This window comes from Chanodichthys erythropterus, chromosome 14 (genome assembly GCF_024489055.1).
Source record: "Chanodichthys erythropterus isolate Z2021 chromosome 14, ASM2448905v1, whole genome shotgun sequence".
NCBI classification, from domain to species: domain Eukaryota; kingdom Metazoa; phylum Chordata; class Actinopteri; order Cypriniformes; family Xenocyprididae; genus Chanodichthys; species Chanodichthys erythropterus.
Genome location: NC_090234.1, coordinates 6,887,159 through 6,897,280, shown reverse-complemented (window position 1 = coordinate 6,897,280; position 10,122 = coordinate 6,887,159).

Here is a 10,122-nt window from a genome sequence, read left to right as displayed (position 1 = left end):
GTTGGTTTCTTTATTTTATTTTGTACTATTTTTATCAATAGATCTCAGCAACAAAGGGAAAAAAAACATGTGTGTTGATTTCTCCCTAAGATGGCAAAGTGAAACACAAGTTTCCTTGAAGTGGCTCAGCATGGCCCCACATTGTTTACATAACAAAAGCAACTGTTCACAGCTGATTAAGGATATTAGCCTAAAGACATCCAGCCCATCGGCTGTCATGCGGGTTTTATAGGTAGAAAAGCCAAATGGCTGCTCTCTGGGACTTCTAGTGTTAAATAAGTGTTTTTATCAAATGTTAAATTTCCTACATTTTTAAACGTTCGGTTTTACAATGGGGACAATCTCAGAAGGATGAACAAATTGTGTTTGTGGTCATCGCATTAAAAATAACATTTAAAGTCCTGGGGAAAAAATGTGTGTGTGTGTGTGTGTGTGTGTGTGTCTCTAATTACAGACACGGCATTTTTAAACAGTCCCAATAGCTTCGTCTTTATTGCAATCAATAAAACTGGTTTATTGGCAAATTAGGTAAATGTAATAACTGCATTAAAATATAAATACAACATTAAAAGTCAACCATAGATGGTTTTGTGTCGATGTACAACGACTACAGAATGAACAGCTAACAGTTCACCGGAAGTGCCCGAGCTGGCTTAACGACAACCAGGAAGTGACCCGTGCATATAGTCCATTGGCTTGTAGTTGTGTTTAATCTTTTGATTGAGTAGCCTATTTTTTCACATAGTTTTAGATATTGTCTTATAAACTTACATTGTTTGAAAATATTGATTTAACAAACAAACAAACAAACAAAAAACAGATATGTTCCTAATTCTGAGTATCTGAATTTTTTGTGTAGGCTATTTCACTGGTAATGTAATTTAATTAAAATCTAGACTCTTTCACCGCCATTTATTCAATTTTCTGGTTATCCATGTTTTCACTGTTATACAGTAGGGGGCGCTATTATGCATCTTCTTGTACAGAATCTCTGGATCAAAACACAGACGAAAAAGAGGCAGAAACAAATGATATAAGACTGTGCACGCAAATGTAAAACAACGTGATCATCAAACATTAAAGGTCAAAAATTGAAATTATCTTGGCATAGTTGAATAAGAAGAGTTCAGTACATGGAAGTGACATACATTGAGTTTTAAACACCATTGTTTCCTCCTTCTTATATAAATCTCATTTGTTTAAAAGACCTCAAGAGAACAGGCGAATCTCAACATAACACAGACTGTTACGTAACAGTCAGGATCATTAATATGTACGCCCCCAATATTTGCATATGCCAGCTCATGTTCAAGGCATTAGACAAGGGCAGCCAGTATTAACGTCTGGATCTGTGCACAGCTGAATCATCAGACTAGGTAAGCAAGCAAGGATAATAGCGAAAAATGGCAGATGGAGCGATAATAACTGACATGATCCATGATATCATGATATTTTTAGTTATATTTGTAAATTGTCTTTCTAAATGTTTCGTTAGCATGTTGCTAATGTACTGTTAAATGTGGTTAAAGTTATTATCGTTTATTACTGTATTCGCGGAGACAAGAGTCGTCGCTATTTTCATTTTTAAACACTTGCAGTCAGGGAGTGAGAGATTTAAAGGGGCCGCAGCCTGAATCGGTGCATAGTTAATGATGCCCCAAAATAGGCAGTTAAAAAAAAATGAATAAAAAACAAATCTATGGGGTATTTTGAGCTGAAACTTCACAGACACATTCAGGGGACATCTTAGACTTATATTACATCTTGTGAAAGAACATTCTAGAGCACCTTTAAATCGCAAATAATCAAACCTGCCTGACTTTACTGAATGAAATGTAGACCTATGAGGAGGAAACGACTGTGAAGCTTTGGGAATGTTGATGAACTCGATCTACTCCATCTGTGTTTTGATCATCCGGACGAATTCTTTGACAAAAATACGATTTTCTCAGCTTTTTGTTTAAAATGTTTTTTAATGAAACCTACCACATTCAAGTGTTGATAAAAATGATGCATGAAGCGAGAATAAAATGTTTTTAAAATGGAAAGAGTTAAAGGTATTTCAAGTATAAAATTCTAATACCTAAATAGGAACATAGTAGTATACTTAAAGTGCAAAAATAATATATAAATAGTAAACTATGTTGTGTGATGTTACATTCACTTAAAGAATACTTACAAGTATACCTGCAGTATAAGACTACTAGTTTACTGAGAGTACATCTCAAAGTGTGCTTTCATAAACTGAAAATGTACTGCAAGTATTAAAATAGTAAACTACTAGTATACTTATAAGTTCACTTGTATTACAGATGAATACAAATGAGAAATGTAATTATGAACTAGTTAATGCACTTAAAGTTTACTACTGTTACACTTATATTACACTTAAACATATACTTTTATATATTAAAATGTGGGCCGATTTAGTCCCAAGCACTATTGAAATAGTGCACTTGTAAGTTTACTACTAGTACATTGATACTAGTATACTTACCTCATAAAAGTATACTTAAAATATACTTTAACATTACTTAAGTATAGCCTGGTAATACCAGACTCTGCTACTTCACTTTGCTTCGTAGACAGAGTCTGGAATGGCATAATAGAGAAGTGTTTTCTCTCTCGCCAGGGGGCACTTGTCTGAAGTTTAAAATCATTGGTTACCCGTAAGCCAATCAGATACGTTTAGTTATGACGTATGTTATGCGCCTGTACAGCCGCATCGAAGCACAGACATCATGCATCGAACTCAAATCTATGATTGAACTTCCACTGTAAACCTGTTGTAAACACATGATAAAACAAATGTTTATCAAACACTCTTCTTGTTCTGGCTTCAGTTTGAAAAAGAGTTGAATGTTCTCCATAACAGAGCGAATTGCATCCCGTGTCTCGTTTCCCATTTCCGCGGTCGTTTCGGTTTTCAATTTCTCTAACCTACAATGTAAAACTCGGCGCTTAGCATCTACGTCACGGCTCTCAGCCCGCCCTCTGTTCGTTGATTGGCCCGGCTGTTTCCAGACCGGTGGCAAACAGAAAGCTCTGACGCTGTATCAGACTGAGTACAGAAGCGAAATGAAATTGAGCGGAAGTAGGAAGTCTGACGTAGTCAGGCTAACTTAAGTATACTTAATAAAATTAACTTTATAGGCTATTCTTCTTTTCCGTAAGGGTCCTCCTTCTAATGCCAATTTCACACTGAAAATGTGGCACAGAAGCACTTCTGAAGTGGCATAATCCAAAATGAAGACTGCACCGGTTTGCTTTAGCATGCTACCAAACCGTACAATATTAGCATGCTATATTACTATACTATATTACTATATTAGCATATTACCACATTATTTTTTTCAATGTGGAAGTAAGCAATTTCGTGTGAGACTTATGACTCATTAGCTGATTTAGGGAAATAACTGGAAGAATAGCAAAGTTCAGTAAATGGTAACACTATTTGCGCTACAAGTGTTTTTGTGATTACGATAATAACTGAAAATAGTATGATAACAAATACCAGTTTGTACAGCTGTTTTTAATCATGTTAAAATAACCTGATGCGAATGACACCAGAAGCCCTGCACATTCAACTTAAAAATGGACGCACCCTCTCTTACATTAAAAAATGGGGTGGATACGCAAGAACATCCTGCTCTGAATACTATTGTATCCCACAATGCAATGCACTCAAATTGAATTGGCCAGAAGAGATGTCAGCCGTGATGTTTTTACTCGTTATTTGAATGAACTGCAGTAAAATTGGATTGGAAATTCAAAATAGCCAAATGTTTTTTTCTAAAAACAGCTGGACTGGCAGAGTATACTGCACAGTAAACAGTGAGCTAGTATTCCATGCTTAACACAGACGCATTTTCTGGGTTATTGAGTGGATATTGGACAAATCAAACACCAGCATCTAACACTTTATATATCTGACTGCTGGTGGCCCCGCAGCGAAGGTGTGAAACATATATGTGAGTGAGTGAGTGTGTGTTGATTAATCTGACCTCTCACGCCAGCTTTAGAATTTGCACTGGCAGAGAAATTGGACACAACCCACTTTACTCTCTCAGCCTGTGAATTCAGGAACTGGATCGGGCAACAAACACACACAGATGGACAGATAGAGGCACAGAACTCCCAAACGCGTGAAACCACACACAGGTCATGACTGGACCACACACACAGCACATGATGAACTGCAACAGGATGGACGGTCACTGACTGCTCACATGACTCAAACACAAATGGATGACAGACATGTTCAATTAATGATGTGAATAAAGTACTGTTGGGAATGGAGTTTCATCATGCACACATATCTACTTCGAGAGCAAAGTGTGGGTTTAAACAGCACGATGTGTCACTGCATTTCCTGAGGCATTCGGCCGACAGCTGTTTCCTCCAGAACTTCACCTCCGTCTCTCTTTCTCCACCTGTAAAAGTGTGAGCTCCCTTCATCATCATATCTGGCTTCCTGTTCTCAGTTTTCTCATGCTGTCACACTGTGCTGCTGACTGCCATCTATCTCTAGAAAACCACTGAAATGACTGTTGAAAAGACAGCCACTTTTTTACTTTGTATTACACCGTGAACACAATCCAGTTACTGTAACAGAGCCCAGAGGAGAATGTTATTGCTCACAGGCAGCTCAGAAAACTTAATGGAGTCTTAAATATGTTGCATTCAAGTAAACAAAGGTGCTGTGGCAGAACCATACGGGGTGACATTTACTGTTTGCAAATTTTTGCAGGAAAAAATTGGCAATTAGAATAGGAATCCATGCAATGCATACACTCTAAAACAATTGTGCTATATAGTACTAAAAGTGGTTCTTTGGCTCGTATTCATAGGGGAACCACTTTAAGTGCTGTATAGCACCAAATCTTGGTGCTTCAGTGGTTCTTCACCGGTTCTTTGGGATGACTGAGGTGCTATATAGCAGCGCTACTGTATACAGAACCTGTTAAGCCCCTGTATGGTTCTTCAGTGGTTCTTTGGGGTGGTTAAGGTGCTATATAGCACCACTGCCATACAGAGAACCTGTTAAGAACCTTTAAAAGGTTCTTTACAAGCCAAAGAACCACTGTTGGTGCTGTTTAGCACCATTTTTGTTGAAGAAATAAAATGTGATATGGCACCTCTTATGGGTTCTACATAGCACTATTTGACAAAAGGTGCTGTCGAGCACCTTTAAAGGTGCCATCGAACTTATTTTTACAAGATGTAATATAAGTCTAAGGTGTCCCCTGAATGTGTCTGTGAAGTTTCAGCTCAAAATACCCCATAGATTTTTTTTTTATTAATTTTTTTAACTGCCTATTTTGGGGCATCATTAAATATGCGCCGATTCATGCTGTGCGGCCCCTTTAAATCTCGTGCTCCCCACCCCCGGAGCTCACGCTTGCCTTGAACAGCATAAACAAAGTTCACACAGCTAATATAACCCTCAAAATGGATCTTTACAAAGTGTTCGTCATGCAGCATGTCTAATCGCTTAAGTATGGTATTTATTTGGATGTTTACATTTGATTCTGAATGAGTTTGATGGTGCTCCGTGGCTAAAGCTAACATTACACACTGTTGGAGAGATTTATAAAGAATGAAGTTGTGTTTATGAATTATACAGACTGCAAGTGTTTAAAAATGAAAATAGTGACGGCGCTTGTCTCCGTGAATACAGTAAGAAACGATGGTAACTTTAACCACATTTAACAGTACATTAGCAACATGCTAACAAAACATTTAGAAAGACAGTTTACAAATATCACTAAAAATATCATGATATCATGGATCATGTCAGTTATTATTGCTCCATCTGCCATTTTTCGCTGTTGTCCTTGCTTGCTTACCTGCATAAAATCTGATGATTCAGTTGTGCACAGCTACAGACGTTAATACTGCCTTGTCTAATGTCTTGATTCTTGATCATGAGCTGGCATATGCAAATATTGGGGTCATACATATTAATGATCTCGACTGTTATGTAACAGTCTGTGTTATGTTGAGATTCGCATGTTCTTCGGAGGTCGTTTAAACAAATGAGATTTATATAAGGAGGAAACAATGGAGTTTGAGACTCACTGTATGTTATTTTGATGTACTGAACTCTTGTTATTCAACAATGCCGAGGTAAATTAATTTTTTAATTCTAGGGCACCTTTAAAGATAAAGTGGTTCTTTATCTCTTTATATTTAAGTGGTTCCCATATGATTAGGAGCCAAGAACCACTTTTTCAATATCGGGTTTAAATTGGTCACAAGATTTTGTCACTGAACTAGGGCTGGACGATTATGACCTAAAATCGAAACCTCGATTAATTGAACATTTTACCTCGATTACGATTAATGAGCAATTATTTTGTTTCTGTTTGGGTTTTTTTTTTGCCCTCATAATTCACTGACAAGGTTTGTATTGTAAATATGATTGACTACACTGTAAAAAAAAATCCCGTTGTTTCTACGGAAAAATACCGGCAGCTGTGGTTACCAGAACAAAACTGTAAAAATGACATCAAACCGTAAACATACTTATGGAGTTACATGTGAATTTTACATTTTAAATATGTATATTTAACATTGGATTTCAATACACTGAAAAAAAATTCCAGTAAAATTTACGGTAAAATAACGTTTCATTAACTGATATAATGTTAATTTACCAACCTAATGAAGTACTAATATCTGTTTTGTATCTTTATAATACACTAACAGTCACCAAACACAGTGGTGATGAGAGTCACATGATGAATCAAAGTTCATCACAAGCAGCTTTTCCACAAGCTGAGGAGGACAATACTAACATATAGAAGGCGCACACAGTGTCATTCACACACACACTAAACACCATCATGGTAACATGCATGACATTTTAAAAATGCAATAAACATCAACTTAGATGTAACATAAAACCCTAATGTACATAACTGATTAGAAAAAAATGAGAAAAACTAAGAAGAAACAGATTTATTTCAACAAAAATATATCAAATGTGAAGTGTCACACAGGGAATTGTGGGAATGTCAACTTACGGTTTTCACTTTAAATTTTACAATGAATTGTTATTTTTCACTTTCAAAAACTGTGAATTTAACGGTATTTTACTGTAAAATTACATTAAATGTACCGTTAGATCTATTACAGTTATTCACCGTATATAGTACAGAAACTTTCTGTAAACCAATTAACAGTTTTTTCTTTTACTGTTAAAATCACGGTAATTTTTTAAAGGATATTCTTTCCTATTGAAAGAGTGATCTGACATAACATCTTACTATCAGCAGTTATTTTATCTATGGTTCGTAACATTTCTTACAGATTTCTGCTCGTTGTAAATCAGATAAGGAAAAAGTAGCACAGTGCCAGTATGTAATGAGAGCGATTGCGTGTCAACTAGTCATACCGTCTCTCTATTAATTGTGAAGCTGTGGGTTGTAAATAGTTCCTTCAAAAGTAGAAAAATATATGCTATAATAAGTTTTGAGTTTCTAAGCTACTTTAGTGATAAATCACAGGACAGCGCTGACAACTAGTTTCTGCATTCCTCTCTGTGCGCGCGATCTTCACGTTTTGACGTTGTCTTCACGTTGTTTGTGCCACAATTAAGCTGTGAAATAATAATACACATCTGATCATCTAAAATCGCTTGAATGTCTAAACTGGCAAACCGAAAAACACATACAATTAACAAAGTTTAGTGAAGACGCAAGGCTCACTGCTCGCGCGTCGTCTCTGTGTGTTGACTCGGCGTTCGCCTGTGTGTTGCTTTCATGCCACTGACTGGACGAGGCGGAGTCAGTATGTTTTTAAGGGGGAAGTATTAACAGGATTAAAAAATCAAACAACCGACATGGGAAAATTACATCGGCCAATAATGAGTCAGCATTCTGACGGAGAATCTGGAAGTGCTGGACGTAAACAACGTATGAGAATGACACAGAAGAGAAGATATTGTTAAAGTTGTTATTTTTGTTTTGTTTTTGAGCACAAAAAGTATTTCCGTCTCTTCATAACATTAAAGGAACACTGCTGCACTGCTGCAGCCATGATACGGCAGCAAAGTTCCTTGATTATTACGCCTGAATGAGAGTATAGTTCCTAGCCATATCAGCCTAGAAAATCACAACTTTTTATTTTCCGTCGGTCTTAGTACACGATTTAACTACAGAAGAGTCAAGTTTTAAATAGGAAAAATATTGAAACTCTTTGGTCATTTTTAAGCGCGATGCTAACGGTCTAATCAGATTCAATGAAATATGCTAAGCTATGCTAAAAGTGGTACCGCCAGAACCGGAGATCGGCTGAATGGATTCGAAAACGGTAAAACTCAACTGTTTAACTCTAGGGGAGTTGGAAAATGAGCCTATTTTCAAAAAAAGTGGAGTGTTCCTTTAAGGTTGGACCACTGCAGTCACGTCGACTATTTTAATGATGTCTTTAGTACCTTTCTGGACCTTGAAAGTGGTGATTATATTGCTGTCCATATACCTCTAGGATTTCATCAAAAATATCTTATTTTGTGTTCTGAAGATGAATGAAGGTCTTGGAATGAGATGAGGGTGAGTAATTAATGACAGAAATTTTATTCTGGGGTGAACTAACCCTTTAAGAAACTTTATTAAGATCTGTTTTTTGAAACTAGCAGATAGACACTTGATCTTGCAGGGTCTTTTTCTCAGGAGAAACATTTGAGAGTCTTCAGAAAATCATAATTTGGTCTTACAATATATGTGAGAAACTATTGAGATATTAATGATTTTATTTTTCGAAGACGAACTGGTGTACAGCACGTCTCAAGATCAGTGTTACTTCTACTCGTCTGACATACCAAGGATGATAACGATAAAGATAATTCTAAATATTAAAGAATAGCAGAGTCCACAGCAAACCTAGAACGATAACGGCACACAGAAACAATATTGTTGGAATCCCCTGATGTTTTTCCAACTCATGAATGATAAAAAACATTGACAGCCAATCAAAATCCATCCTGCTTCACAGAGCTGGAGCATTTAAAGTGGCAGATGACAAAACTGCAGCATGTGCTTAGAATAAACAGAACAATATCGTCCACTCCTGCGGACGCTAATATAGTTATCAACATGGTTATCGTTCTTGTGTGAACAAGCCTTAAGACCGAGTAGCTCGAGTCTAACTGTGTGGCCCAGCCTGAGACATCAGCACCCTTATTCAACAGCCTGACAAATATATACAGAGATCTGACGGTGAACTGACACCCCATTGGTCCGCCTGTCTGCACAAGAAGGAAGTAGTAAACTGAAGAAGGTCCCAGAGCAGGAAGTGCCTGTCCAGAGAGGCCAAATCTCACAGTGAAAACTCCCAAGCCGCAAACTACAGCCAAATGAAACAATCCGAGTCCGCACTGGGGTTTCCTAATGACCTCACATCACTAAATCATACTCTCAAATAGACAAGAAGCAGCTCAGATCACTTCATCCTGCCCTGTGATTGCATCTCAGAAGAAACGGATGGGGACTTGCAATTTTCAGATTGTACATTGTAAAACCTAAATCACTAAAAGTTAATTTTACTTAAAATTAAAAAAAAAAGTTAATCCAACTTAACAAATATTTGTTATGTGAACTCAAAAACATTAAGCAGAACTTAATCCAAATAAGTTCATAGAAATAATATGCTATTTTAAACTTTAATGATTTAAGTTACAGAAATGTATTTAATCTAGTATATGCCAATGGCTGACCACAACATATTAAAAAGAAATTTGAACTTATTATATGGTTTATAATTTATTTTACATAATATTTTCTGAGAAATTACATTTGTATACACTCTTAGCCCGAATTTTATATTTACTTAAACTATATAATTACATAATACTTAAAATATTTAAGTTTGATTGCATTACTTATAAAATATAAGTATATTCTACTAATTTGTGGATGTAATTTGAATGTGTTAATAAATTTAAGTTAAATGCACTTAAATTATTAAGTTTTTCTCCTGACCACGCCTCTTACACATTGGTTTACGGCAGGTATTTTGTCGTGGTGTGTGTGAATTCAAGGAGCTGTTGATGAGAAGTTGGAACATTTGTTTTGGCAAGTTCTACAGACTTTTTTTTCCAAACATTTGACTTTTTATCAT